Raw genomic sequence first — 14,742 nt, forward strand, 5'->3', positions numbered from 1 at the left:
AGGAGGAGTTTCTCAGGCTCTGGGACTTTGGTTTCCTTTTTACAAAAAGCATGGAGAGATCAAGTTCTCCTATGAAAGGATGAAAAACTGCAGGCTGAACTCTTTCCACTGGCTACCATCGTAATCACAGGTAACCTTAAATCAAGCACACTTCCCCTCTCAACCTGCTCGAGTCCTCCTGGCACCATTATCCAGCTGAGGCTCTGACAGCTTAGGTAACATGGCCTGTGACTTGGCAGAGTTAGGATTTGAAGCCGGGTCTGTCTGGTCATAAAGGCCGTTAACCATCACACCATTTTGGAACATGTTTAAGGCAATTGATTATGTTGTGGAATCTAGAGGGAATCTCCTCAGGTGTGTCATAACCTGCTCTTACTGTGACGTCTTCAATCGGTGTTGGAATTTATAGCTTACAAAGTGCCTTTTACTTTGTGATCGTATACAGATCTCCACACTGAGGCATGCCTTATGCTTTCTGCTTGAGGGATAAAGATGTTGAGGTTCAGAGATGTTAAGTAACTGCCCACAAAAGCGGCAGAGCCGAGGTGTGAACTTGGTCTCCTGCTCCAAACTGGGCTCTTTGCCCTGACCCGTGGGGGTGGTGCTGCTTCCTGGGTCTCCGCATCCCCTACCTGTCCCCAGGCTAGTGAGTTGGGCTGGTTCCCAGGGGACCCTCCCTCACAGTGGTCTTCACCCTCCATTCCTGCGGGGCCTGGACCTCCCCGGACATCAGCTATCAGTGGGACCATCGCGAGAAGCAGGTCTGCATCTCATTAATCCCTGGCATGCAGCCAGCGCATGGTTAGTACCTGCCTGTTGACTTGCAAACCTACCTACGGGCAGCCCCCCCAGAGAGTGGCTCTTCTCTGAAGGTACTCCTCATGCACCCCCATCCTCAAAAACAGTGAAAGACAAGAGAAGGCATTGCCACCTGCCCTCCAACTCTTATGCTAAAGTTGGAGAGAATCAATTTAGCTACAAAGAACTTCTAAATCCTCCAGTTCAGATAAGAGCAGAATGAGTCAGTGGGGGTGTAGGGAATCTCGGCCCCGGACCCCTTCCATGGAGGCAGAGGACTGCCTCTCTGTTCCTGGCCTAGGAGTTAACGTGGGGGACTTTTGCACCCCTGCCTGGCTTTCTGCTGAGTCTCAAGGGAATTTGGAACGACCAACACCCAGGTTTGTAATGACCTTAAATGTTGGTCCCGTACAGTCCAGGTGGTCCTCCACCAAGGACCCGGGAGCCCAGCTAGGATGCTGTGGACACAAGTCCGAGAGCCAAGGATGTCAGTGCCCGGCCCTGGTGCCGGGTGGACTTGGCCTCGGGGTGTGAAGGCTGCCTGTTGCTCTAAAAGAACCAGCTTTCCCCCCATTCGTGGCCAGCGCTCCAGGGAGAGACTGCCTCACTATCATTCACTCAGTGGGTGTTTATGAGGGGCTCAGCCTGTGCCAGGCCCAGGAATAAGTGCCCAGGGCCGGGGAATGTGGTGGCCTGGAGAGCCCAGGGAGATCTGGATTTGTTTCCTTCATCTAAAGGAACCCTTGGGCTAGTGAGAGAGACAAGACCTACTCCCTAATCAGAGAAGCTCTTAAGGCAAGATGTGACCTTCTCCACCACCGTGAAATTCCAATTTTGATGGAGAAGGAGCTCATTGTGAGCCCGAGGCAGCAAAAGCCTCCTGAGTGAGGGGGACCTGGAGCTGACCTCGAAAGATGGGTGGGGTTGGGTGGGGTGAAGTGCAAGGCTCATGTCCTGCTGCTACCACAGTCCAAAGTCACAAGAGTCATACTGTATGGCTTCACCCCGGAAACTCTGACTCTGTTGGTTACCAATTGTATTGCCTTCTCTGTGCCTCAGTTTTCTCACCTGGAAAATAAGAATGAAAACATATCTGCTTCATGAGACAGGATTGAGACCTCTCTGAACTTCAGTCTCCTCTTCTAGAATTGTGGGGGGGATTAAAAGAGTTCATGTAAAGTGCTGTGCACAGTGCCTGTTCCATAGTAAAAGCTGAATAAATGGCAGGTGTTAATAAAGGAAGTGCTGCCCCACCCTGCCATCCCTGACTCCTGGGAAAAGCCACAGGACCTTGCCCCCATAGAGACGTGACCTGTGCATAGTGGGTGATATTGTCTAGAGGACTGCCCCCCTCCAGTCCCATCCTAAAGGAGGTTTCCTTTTCCCCTGCTTTTCTGTGTTTCTCCCCTTCCTTCAGTGGGGCTCTCTCTCCAAAGCTTCCCTTTTGCTCACTTGCTCTCCAAGACTTCGGAATGGACATTGCTGGCCATCTGGAATCCTACCCTGAGACTCCCAGGCCCTGTTCCTGGCTTTCCCCTCACCCACTAGGAAATACCAAACCCTTTCATACTTTACTCAGTCCTTAGCTTGGACAAGAAGGAAGGAGATTGAAGAAAAACAACCCAATATAAGCAGAACCGAGCAAGCAAGGGCTGAGTGGGCATGAGGGTTCCCAAGCCATCCCACAACCCTGAGGCAAAGGGGCTCCCCCAGGAGGGGAGGGTTTCAGAGAAGGGCAGTGATGAACGTTGCCTGTCTTAGGTCGGGTTCCGAAAAGCAGAGCCTGAGACGAGGATTCTTAGGCAAGTTGACTTTTGAGGGCTGCTCTCCAGTGAACATCCTGGGGCAGTGAGGGAAGCAACACAGGGAAGGGGAAGACACTGGGCCAAGATGTGGGTTCAGCTAAGTCTGGCCTCAGCCTGACCCCATGAGGAGTTCTGGAGGGCGGACGGCACCACAGAGTTGTCCCGTCTTAGGGGACAACTTTTATACTCCCCATAGCAGTATGATCTGTGAGCAGCCCCCTCTCCCAGAAGTGTGAAATATGGGCAGGTGCTCCTGAGGGCCGAGGGCGTGTCCCTGGAGAAGGGGCAGCTGTGAGCCCTTAGTAGCCGACACGCACAGAGCGCGGGGTGGGAGCATCCAGACAGGGCACCTGCAGGTACACTGCATTACCTAACACCAGCTTGAGTCTCTGTCTCCACCTCCCTGCCTTTGGAGAGCTGTCTGCAGGCACCTGCTGGTTCCCCCAGGCTAAGCCCTGGCAGCAGTGACTTTGGCAGAACCTCAGAGAGCTCAAAGGCACTGAGGTAATCCAGCAGCCTTTGCTCCTGCAACCCGGGGAGGTTAGCAGCCAGCCTCAGGAACAGCTCTGCCAGCACTTTGGCCGGGAATTGCCGAGCAAGGGAAACCGAAGGGGAGGAAGCGGAGAGCGCCTGTTGCCTCCAGGGGAGCCTCGGTTTTAGCTTTGGAGGTGACGGGACGTGATGTGCATTCCTGCAGCCCGGGCGTGGGGTCTGGGGGTGTCTTTGGAGCGTTAGGCCAGCTGCTTTGCTTTGGCTCACCTGGCTGCAGGCTCCTGCTTGGGAACTCATGGACGTTTAGCTGGTGGAAATGACAGAGAAAGCAGAGGAACTGAGAGGAGAGAGGGAATCTGAGGCTCACCTGGTTACACGCTTGCTCATCTGACAGAGTCCTGACTGTCTTCATTTAATTATGAATCTAAAAAGATTGGTTATTTGATTTAAGTCACAGTAGTTTTTTAAACTTTACTTTGAAATAATTATAGATTCATAGGATGTTGCAAAACTCCTAGGCACTCTATATTCCTCCCCTCCAATTCCACTACCAAAGTACAGGGTAGGTGGCATTATTCCCAATTTAAAGCCAGGTCAAATCACTTTCCACCATCATGTAGCCACTGAGCTGTGTACCCATTGCCCAACTTCCCCCAGTGGTGATACCTTATGTAACAACCGTACCTTATCAAACCCAGGAAATTGATATTGGCACAACTCAGTTACCTACAATTACAGACCCAAGTAATTGATTTTTTTGGTAAGGAGGTAGAGAGGGCCAGTAAGCAAGCATGCCAGCTGGTCTTTAGGAAGGAGACGGTAGTTTGACCATAGTCCCTGAGAAGTTCCACTCCCAGGCCTGACCGCTTGGCATTCCCACCTCCAACAGAAAAGCAGGGGTGAACCTTGTTTTACATTAAGGCTTATTCCTGAAAACTTCCGTGAAATTTTGCTCTTTGGGACAAATCACATCATCTTTTAGGTGTCCTAAATGCTATTCTTTTTTAAAGAGGTACATGAGAAGTCCTTTTGCATAGTAGAGCATTCTTTTTTTTTAAGTCATTCTTTTTTTTGGTTTATGTATATTTTCATAATTGGGGGCTTCTTCTGAGTTTGCTGGAAACAGGGCAGACCTGGAGCTCAGAGATTGGGCAGTGGTGTTGACCCCAGTGGGAGCACAGCTAGTCCACCGACTGGGAAAGATCTGAGATTTTACCCTATTTGCAAGCCAGTTAAGTTAGCTTACTCCAGTTTCGTGGATGCCAGCTGAAAACACGAGACTCCTGGGTCAAAGACAAAAGACTTCATGATGGCATAGCAAGCAACATGAGTATTGCCTCCAAGTCCCGTAGGGCATGACCCCATGGGCCCAGAGCAATGCCTGCACATGCAGTGGGTTGCATTATAGGAGAGGAACCAGATCTTCAGGAGCCCACATCTTTTATAATGGGCGGTAAGCAAACCTACCCCTTTTGCTCTGGAGAGAGACTATCCCAGTCTCCCAAGGCTCTATGCAAACCTGCTGTTTGCTCCAGAGCAAGCGGCTCCCTGCCCCTGTCTTCTAAAGCTGTTTGCTATACAAACACCTTTGAAAAGATAATTCAGGACAAAAGGCGGTGAGTGCTTTGTTGACAAGACATGCAGAAATGCAAGAGAGCCAGAGAGACTTGTCTTACAAGTGTATCTGGTGCTTTTTGGGGTCTCCTGCTTTTGGGAGAGGTGGACAGAAGGGAAGTCTTTAGGACACTGGGCCAAGCACGATGGGGTCAGCAGCCTCTCAGGGCAGCCTACTGTTTACATGGAACTTTCTGCCTTGTTTTAGAAGACTGTTGTGGAAAATCCATCTCCTGTCGCCCATCCTGGGATTGGAGTAGATTTCCTGTGTATCTTGACTTTGCCAGCCCAAGGAGGCTCCCTGGGAGGAAATGGTCATTACAGAGTGAAGAAGAGTGTGTAGCTGCTGATGTAAAAAGCAAACCACTGCGACCAGGGACCAAAGGGCTTCAGAAGCCAGGCAGCGGAGCAGAAAGAGGTGGACTCACTTGGCAAAGGCTGCGCAAGGTCTCCTCCCACTCGCAAGGCATCTGTGTCTCTGTGCTGACTGGTACTGGGCCTCTGAGCTTCCAGAAAGCCCCTTCAGCCTAATAGCAGTCAGTCCCACCCACATGTATACATACTCCTGGGTTGGTGAGGCGCGGAGAAGCTAGATTGCTTAGGAAGAAAAGTGAACCTATCACCTTAATCAAAGAGGTGCAGCCAGCTTGCAGGCAGCCTCGTGACCTCACAGGCTTAGAGGGGTGTATTTTTAGAAAGCAAGCATGCTTCGTTCTTTGGTACCAGCTCACCAGTTTACATACCGGCCGCTTAGTGGAGAGGCAGTCTGGAGCCCCAGCGCAGGAGGGTGCTGGGTGAATTGCAAGCACGGTCTCCAGGTCCTTCCTCTCTCTGCCCCCCAGAGCCCTGTGCAGCAGATCCGGTGTTTGTTCCAGCACAGAAGGAAGCAGCGGGGGAGGGATGTCTTTAGCTAGAGCTGGTCTATGGTGTCGGGGAGAGCTGGCCCTCTCCCTGGGCTGTAGGCAGTTCTGCTTGTCCCCACCAGGCCTGAGAAAGCCCTCCCCAAAGTGCCCGGGAGGCCGTAAGGGAATCAGTGGCTCAGAGATGCTGGCAGGTGCTACAGTCCCCAAGGGAGAGGACCTGAGAGGTTTCTGAGCCCCACTGATGACCTGGGATGGCAAGAAAAGGCAAACCTACGTGATGAAAGAGAAAAAATAGGGTCTGCTGGTAATGCCAGGGTTTTCAAAAGATCAACAAGATTATAGGCCTGAGAGGTACCGTGTGCCGTTTTAAAAGCAACTTGCCTGTAACCTCCTCTGGAAGTGCTGGGTCTTCTCTTGCTGTAATTACTGCCCCCACCTCCCCAAATCATTCTCTCACTCTGTAATCTGGGGCGGGTGGTTCCCAGGGCCTGCTCTTGGCATCCGGTTCTGAACGCTACATGGAAGAGCTGCATGTGTTCGTGCCTGCCGCGGGTATTAATTGAGCACCTACTACACACCAGGCCCAGCTGTAGGCACTGGTGATGTAGCTGAGAACAAAGTAATCTGGGCCACTCTTCTCAGGAAGTTCACCTTCCAGTGGGGGAGTCAGGAAGCACACGAACAAGTAAGCAATTTCCAATAGTGCTAAGTGCCAGAAAGGAAAATAGCCAGGTCTTGTGGCTGCGGCATCTGAGATTAGGCGACCCAAAAAGGCCGCTTTACAGAGGTGACACCTGAACTGAGCCAGGCGTGGGCAGATCAGCGCTCGGGGTGCCAGGCTGAGGAGCCAGCCAGCTAAGTGTGACTGAGCGTGGACGTTTAAGAACAGCAAGAAGTGTGTGAAGCAGGTGGGGAGTGTAGGGGGTGAGTGGCCACAGCGAGCCGGGCAGACAGGAGTTGTGGAACCATGGAACTCCAAAGCATGTCTTCTGTGGCAAAGAGACGGCTCCACACGCATGTGTAAGCTGTGCCACTCAGCCCAGTCACGGGCATCGGGGGTCGGTTTCCTCGTCTACCAAATGGGTTAATCATGGTTTGGGACGGTGGTCCAAGCGTGTTATGCCTACAACGCGCTGTGTGAACTGCAAAGGGAGAGGCGCCAGTGCTGCAAGCCTGGTGGCTCGGCTGCAGGGCACGTGGGTTTCCTTTGCGCTGCCCTGTGCCTGCCCGCCCTCTCTGTGCTGAGGCTGCTCCACAGTTCAGCCCTGACTGCACTTCCTGCTGCCCCTTCCTTCCCTGTGGTAACTTGCGAAGCTGCAAGGAGATTCTGTCTGAAGGGCTGATGATCCAGGTGGTTGATTGGGGCTGAAAGATGGGAGGAAGCTGAGCGCCCCTGGACCCGACGCCGTGGTAGCAGAGCAGGGTCACGAGCTTTGCAGCTCTCGGCTCCAGGGCTGCCGGGTCTCGCTGGGAAGAAGGAGCTTTGCTGGAGGCGGCCACTCAAGGGCCCCTTTTACTTTTGAAAGTCAGTGTGGATCAGTGTCATCCCCCGAGTTCAAGACCAGGGAAAGAGTCAGGTCACTTCGTGACCACATGCTATGTGTCTTCATTGTCCAGAGATAATTCTAGAAGGGAATCAGCTTCCTGCACGCCCACCCCAAACCTTCAGCCCCGAATGAAGTGTATCCTGAGGTATCTTCCACAAGAAGCCTCTGATCTAAGCAGAAATGTGTTCTTTTCATGGTCTCAGTCAATCTGCCTAATTTAATGTGCAGAAAATGTGCCCTGGGTGGGGAGCCAGGATGCTGGACTCCAGCGTAACTCTTGCTAATCACTGTGGCACAGCTTTGCATGCGTTAAACTAGAGTTCCATAGAGCAACCAGGGATCTTCTCGCACATTGGCAAAGTCACCAGAGGCCAGTGATTTCGAGTCTCTGTGACATTCCTGATCTCCCCTATGCTCTGTCCCCTGGAAATAAGTTGTTTGCTTGCCTGATGCCCAAACATCCTTTTTCAGGGTCAAATCCTTTCACTCCTGCTTAGCGGGCACTCAGGTGTGCCCCAGGAGTGGCACTGTCAGTAAATTCACACTCAGGTGTGGATTACTGTCAGGTCAGTTACCTGAGCTCAGGTGTGATAGAGGTGAGACAGCAAGCGGGCAGCTGGGAGAAGGAAGCAGGGGCTGGGCCCCCGGGGGCACCTTGAGAAGCCTGGTCGAGGAGGCTGTGTGAGCTTCCAGCACGGCTGCCACACAGGACCAGGCTGTTCCGTTGTCACGGGCCAAGCTGAGGGGTGAGGATTCGTCCTAGGTGTGGCGAGAGGTTTCTGAAGGTTTTAGGCTGAGGCCCCGTGATCGGATTTCTGCTTCTAAAGGATCGCTCAGCTGAGCTTGTGGGATAGACTGGAAGGGAAAGGGAGCAAGCCTGGGGTAGGGAGCCCCATGGAGGCTGGACAGGGCATGACAAGAGAGGAGGGTGGCTTGACCCGGGCTGGGCAATGGTGTGGAGGGAACTAGATCTGAGATGTATTTTAGAGGAACAGCCAGGAGGCCTCACTGATGGATTGGAGCTGGGGGTGAGGGAGGGGTTGAGAATGACAATGCCCAGGTTCTGTGGGGGGCAGCCCTGCCCGAGATGCGGACCCAGTTTTCCCAGGACCTTTCCCCTAGCTCTAGCCTTGGACTTCACCCTGGGGGTGAAAGGAAACCTCCTCCCTCCTCCCTGAGGTGCTGAAGCCTTTGGCACATATGAAAGATGCTTTGTGGTGGGGAGCCCCGCCACCAGCCTCTCTCCCCAGGAGACTCCGGGCACTAGGCGCTCTGGCTTCTGGGTCCAGGGGGGTAGGAGGGGTGGCAGGGGTAGTGGTGGTGCAGGAAGAACACTGAGGTCCATTGAGAGGGAGCTCGGGGCCCCCCTTCTTGGAGGTAAGAGGTGCTGGTGGCAAATCTCCACAGTGTCCCTGGCCTGACCGCTCCACTGCTCTCCAAGGTCACCCCAACTGGACCCAGCCCAAGGACAGAGCCCCAAGCCAGAGCTCTTCCCTGGCGGGAGCTGAGCTGACTCTTGGAGATGCCCCAGGCCCATATGAACTGATGCACCATTCATCCAGAGGCCGCCTGGCTTCGAGCAGTACAGTTGCTGTGAGCCCTGAAAACACCTCCTCCCCCCTCACCTCCACAGCTCCAAGAACTGACATCCACCGAGGAGGCCCCAGGATGCCAGGCCACCGGCCTGCAGACCACAGTGGGCCTGAGGGACTGGCACGGGCTGAAGGTGGAGTCTGTTCACCTGAATGCACCTTCAGAAGGCAGGGCTGGCAGCACTGGCCCCTCTCTACCCTTCAGGGGCAGGGAGTCAGGGAAAAGGGCTACGCTTCTGCTTCCCCGCAGGCCAGAGCCCAAGGGCTGGATTTCCCCTTAGTGAGAACAAACGGGGCAGATCTCAGGGAGAATTTCTAAAGCTGCATTGCCGAAGGAAGCCGTGTGACTCAGCTCTACCAGCCCCAGAGCATGGTGGTTCCAAACGCTGGCTTTGGGCTCAAACACCTCTGGGTTCACACCTGGGTGCTAATTGTCTGAAACTCTACTTTTTCCATGACGAAGGCAGTTAAGTGTTGCATTTCAACACTGGAGGCCTTAGAGTTTGATCCCACCTCAGCCTCTCAATAGCCTAGCCGTGTGACCCAAGGCCAGCCTTACTCAGCACCTCTGCACGTCCATCGTGACCCTCATCTGTGCAATACCCCCAGGGCTGTTGAGAGCATCAGATGAAATGTTATCTGTGAAGCACACAGCAAGCGCTCAATACTTGATGGTGATCTGGTGAATCTTAGTGCAGGGCTCCACACAAAAGGGTGAGCTGTCTCTCTGGGCTCCTTTCCAAGAGTGAGGTCTTGCAGGCAGTCTTGTGCATTTCAAGGTCTGCTGCTCAAAATGTAGCTCACAGATCAGCAGCACGAGCATCGTCTGAGAGCTTGTTAGAAATACAGAGTCTTGGCCCCCACCTCAGACCCGCTAAGTTACAGTCTGCATTTTAATGACATGCACAGGTGATTTGTACGTGCAGGAAAGCTTGAGAAGCCCCGTATTAAGGTCCATTGAAGCCCTTCAGTAGGCTGGCTGATTGCGTTCAGCACTTCCTGATTGTTTGATTACATTCAGGCCATTCACATAATACAAACCACTGAACCTGCGTCGGTAAGTCAATTTCTGACCTAAAGCAGAGGTGCATGGGAGACGAGGCTTCCCACAGGTAACCTGTGAGGGCCGGTTCGTTGGTCTCACATCCCTACACACACCTGAGTTGCCTGCCTGTTTTGTGTGGGAGGGGTGTAAGTCACAGGACAGCCCTCTATCCCCCATCACCGCCTAACCGGGAGGATGCGCAGGCCCCAGCCACACTCCATCGTCAGCTGTAAGTCAGAACACTCTCCCCTCCCTTCCAAGACAGAATGAAGTTTGGGACCAAGGTGATTGCTAAGGTGGTTGTTTCAAAAGTCTGGAGATGAGAGAAACTGGCCTAGGAACCGCTGCTGGTTTTGAAGTTAACATGGCACGAGTGTGTCTAAAGTCTGTGTGTCCAGTTGTGTTGTACTGTTAGGAGGGGAAAAGCCTTGGGTCTCTTTTAAGGAGTCTCCAGCAAAAAGGTAAAGACAAAAAAATAAACTGAGATTTTCAAGTAGTATCTTTTGCTCTTCTGTATAAAACAATTATTGCAGACCTAAGTTTCAAAACAAGCCAAAGGAAGAGAGTTGAGACGAGCCAGTGACTGGTAATTTGGTGCCTTCTCTGATTGGCAAGTTTTTTTTACTTCTCAGCTTTTTGTTTCTGATGTGGTAACTTTACCAGATTATTACCGACTTTAATAGCTGGTAATTGGTGAAGATGCCTTAAGTAAGACCTGTGTTGGCAGAGCCCTTCTCTTTCAGTAGAAAGACTTGCTTTAGAAAAAGAGTTCACACATGAGCTGAGTGGTCCGGAGATACCTTATTGTTAAATTGGCTACAGGGGAAAAGTTGAAAACAGCTTCCTGAGAAACTGTGTGTGAGGCTTGGAACTTTTAACAGAGTAAACAGTTATAAATGAAAGAAGATTTCTACTTAAGGATTATAGCTGCATTTATTAAGTACATACTTTAGCCAGATATTGTGCAAAGGGTTTCATGTGCTTATAGTAATCTCTTTTAATGTCAGCAACCACACTTTATAGATGAAGACTCAGGCTAGCAGGGGTATGCCACCCGCACCAGAGTGTTTGCATTTCTTTAAACTTTGTTTCAAGTTTCATGTTATGGTTTTTTTACTATGTCAATTAGAGGTTGGTCAATGTTGTCCTTTTACTGAAGTGTCATGTTCTGACAGTAAAGGTCTTATCTAGATGACAGTATTTTCTCAGTTGCCTTTCACTTAACCAGCCACCTCGTGTTAGATGCTGGAATTGCAGGCATAGTGCCCAAAAGGAATGACTTGCCAGCTGGCTTTTTTTTTTTTTTTAACATCTTTATTGGGGTATAATTGCTTTACAATGGTGTGTTAGTTTCTGCTTAATAACAAAGTGAATCAGTCATACATAAACATATGTTCCCATATGTCTTCCCTGTTGTGTCTCCCTCCCTCCCACCCTCCCCATCCCACCCCTCCAGGCTGTCACAAAGCACCGAGCCAATATCCCTGTGCCATGCGGCTGCTTCCCACTAGCTATCTACCTTACTGCGTTTGTTAGTGTGTATATGCCCATGACTCTCTCTCGCCCTGTCACAGCTCACCCTTCCCCCTCCCCATAACCTCAAGTCCGTTCTCTAAGAGGTCTGCGTCTTTATTCCTGCTTTACCCCTAGGTTCTTCATGACATTTTTTTCTTAAATTCCATATATGTGTGTTAGCGTACGGTATTTGTCTTTTTCTTTCTGACTTACTTCACTCTGTATGACAGACTCTAGGTCTATCCACCTCATTACAAATAGCTCAATTTCGTTTCTTTTTATGGCTGAGTAATATTCCATTGTATATATGTGCCACATCTTCTTTATCCATTCATCCGATGACGGGCACTTAGGTTGTTTCCATCTCCGGGCTATTGTAAATAGAGCTGCAATGAACATTTTGGTACGTGACTCTTTTTGAATTTTGGTTTTCTCAGGGTATATGCCCAGTAGTGGGATTGCTGGGTCATATGGTAGTTCTATTTGTAGTTTTTTAAGGAACCTCCATACTGTTCTCCATAGTGGCTGAACCAATTCACATTCCCACCAGCAGTGCAAGAGTGTTCCCTTTTCTCCACACCCTCTCCAGCATTTATTGTTTCTAGATTTTTTGATGATGGCCATTCTGACTGGTGTGAGATGATATCTCATTGTAGTTTTGATTTGCATTTCTCTAATGATTAATGATGCCAGCTGGCTTTGTAAACACAAATTTCTAAACTAACCATGCAGTGACAATCATCACAGATACTGTTTCCTAAACCACAACAAGGGACTAAAAATAAGAAAGAAGTCCCACTTCACCTTTATTTCTCTGTGTGACCCTAAAACCAGGAAGTTTTCATTTGGGGCACCAAACAGAACCTTAGGGAACATCATGTGGTTTTACTTGTTCGTAAAGGGCAGGTGAGCGAGGAATTCTGAGCCTGCTTTACTGTCCCCAGTTTCTTTTGCTGTGCCCGACAGCTCTTCCAACATTGGGATGGTCTCCTGTGTATGGTAATAGATTTCCATTTATTGAGAAAGGAATCAGACCTGGCTTTAGTCCCAGCAGCCTGTGACTTGGGGAAAGTCAAAAAATACCTCTGAGCTTCAGTTTCTTCCTCCCTGATCATAGGGACTCTGAAAACTGGAGTTTTGAAGAGCAGGAACCATGTCTTATTCATTCAGATCCCCCCATGAGGACAGGTCCTAGCCCCTCAGCAAGGCTGAGTTGCCCCACCTGTGAAACACAAGGATTGGACTTGATACTGTCTAGGTTTTCTCACACACAGTCCCAACATTTTGTCATATAATACTATTAAGACCAAAGGAATAAATGCCTAATGATGAAATATGCAAAAGGGAAAACATTTTAGGGGGAAAGAGGTCTTCTAGGCCCACCTCAAATCCCACCGTGTTGGCAGAATGTGGCTGCCTCTGTATAAGGCCAGCTTTGTGTCCTCCCCCAACCCCCATTTCCTTTGGAAAGTGTAGAAAGCCCCCTTGTCTTGAACGCTTCCCTGTGAAGGGCTCCTGCTGAAAGGCTGCACACACAGCCAAGGCTTTGACCTTCACCTTTGCCCTGACACACTTGGTAAAAAAGAGTTCTTATCCTCTCCTCTCTAGGTTCTGAGGGCGGTGGGCGGGGGGGGGGGAAATCTAGCTAGGGTGAGCAGGAATTCAATGAAGATATAAATAGAAGTGTGACCTATAAATAACACTGCCCCCAGATATCTGGAGGCATGAGTACTGCCTGGCAGTAGACCGTCACAAATCACAGTGGCCTGGGCAGTGAACAAGCCTTGTTCGTCTGCTTTGGTGTCTCGGGATACTTCAGACTACTGCTGGGGCCTCCTCTCTCTTTCTGGGCTCTAGAAATGCCCACATTCACCGCCCTGGCACCCATCTTCTGCTAAATTTTTTTTTGTGAACAGACGCATTCAATGAAGCAAAGTAACACTGCCTTTAGTCCCAGGAGTGTGTGACTTGGGGAGAGTCAGAAGATAGCTCTGAGATTCCGTTTCTTCCTCTGTGGTCATGGAGATTTTGAAAACCGGAGTTTTTGAAGAGCGGGAACCATGTCTTATTTTATCTTGGTTAGGAGGGTGGAGTCTAGGACCAGATTACCTCGGTTCCAGTCCCCATATTGCCCCTTACTAGCTGTTTGGTCTTGGGAAAGTTACTTAACCTCTCTGGTGCTTCAGTGCCCTTGTTGAATGGGAAGAAGAATGATATCTGCTTTGTTGGGCGGTTGTGAGGATTAAGTGAGTTAAGATTTGTAAAGTGCTTAAACCAGTGCCTCTCTCATAGTAAACATATATAAGTGTTTAAGTAAAGAAACAAATCCATATATCCCCTGTGCCTAGTGTGTTACCTGGCACATAGTAGCTGTTCAACAAATGTGCCAAGTGAATGCCTGAATGTGTCTCAGAGCTACCTATGTTGCCATCTGCAAAGGTAATTCAATAAGATTGTGCACGAGTTCTTTCTAAGCACCAAAGTGCTATGCAAATGCAAGTGGGATTATCATTCGCACCCACTGGGGTGACAGTTTGGCAGGGTTTAAGGTAGACTCCCATCATGTCTTTGTTCATTGTCTCTGCCCTGTACACGCTGAGTTTTGTTTGCCTGGGAGAAAAGCCTGGAGCTGAGGCATCTAGGTAAGTAGAATAGGTGCCTTTTCATTTTTTATAAACTTATTTTATTTATTTTTTTATTTTTGGCTGCGTTGGGTCTTCGTTGCTGCATGCAGGCTTTCTCTAGTTGCGGCGAGCGGGGGCTACTCTTCGTTGCGGTGCGCGTGCTTCTCATTGCTGTGGCTTCTCTTGTTGCGGAGCACGGGCTTTAGGCGCGTAGTTGTGGTTGTGGCTAGTTGTGGCTCACGGGCTCTAGAGCGCAGGCTCAGTAGTTGTGGTGCATGGGCTTAGTTGCTCTGCGGCATGTGGGATCTTCCCAGACCAGGCATGGAACCCGTGTCCCCTGCAGCGGCAGGCAGATTCTTAACCACTGCGCCACCAGGGAAGTCCCAAAGGTGCCTTTTCTGGCACAGTGTTCTATAGCAGCACCAGCCCCTCTGCATGACCTAGTACCCCTACTCCTTTTAGCGTTAGGCCCACATTTTGGGTGGTGCTGAAAAGTTCTCCCCAGGCAAAGCAAGCTCTTCAGCAGACAAACGATTGATTATATAGCATTTTGCTTTGTGCATGTTTTTAACATAAATCAAAAAAAAGAAAACAAAGCCTACACTTCTCAAAAAAGCAAACTGAAATGGACAAAGGAGGAAATAAGTAGAAAGAGCAATGAACCAGAAATCAGGTAGTAATTCTAGGCCCCGGCCGCCTCAGCTTGGATGTGTGATAAGGCTCAAACCACCAGCTCCCTGAACCTCTTTAGATCTGTAAAGTAAGTTAGATTTGCTCAGTACGTCTAAGCCTAAAAGGTACATGAGATTCACTTGGGGGGGCTTTATTAAAAATGCAGACTGAGCTT

General features: G+C 50.2%; 1 protein-coding gene across 5 annotated transcripts in view; it reads left to right on the top strand.

Moving 5' to 3' along the window:
- The window catches only part of SH3PXD2A (SH3 and PX domains 2A), a 243,186-nt gene that overhangs the window by 88,660 nt on the left and 139,784 nt on the right, over positions 1-14,742 (top strand). The window lies entirely within an intron of this gene.

Source organism: Stenella coeruleoalba, assembly GCF_951394435.1.
Source record: "Stenella coeruleoalba genome assembly, chromosome: 16".
Lineage (NCBI taxonomy): Eukaryota > Metazoa > Chordata > Mammalia > Artiodactyla > Delphinidae > Stenella > Stenella coeruleoalba.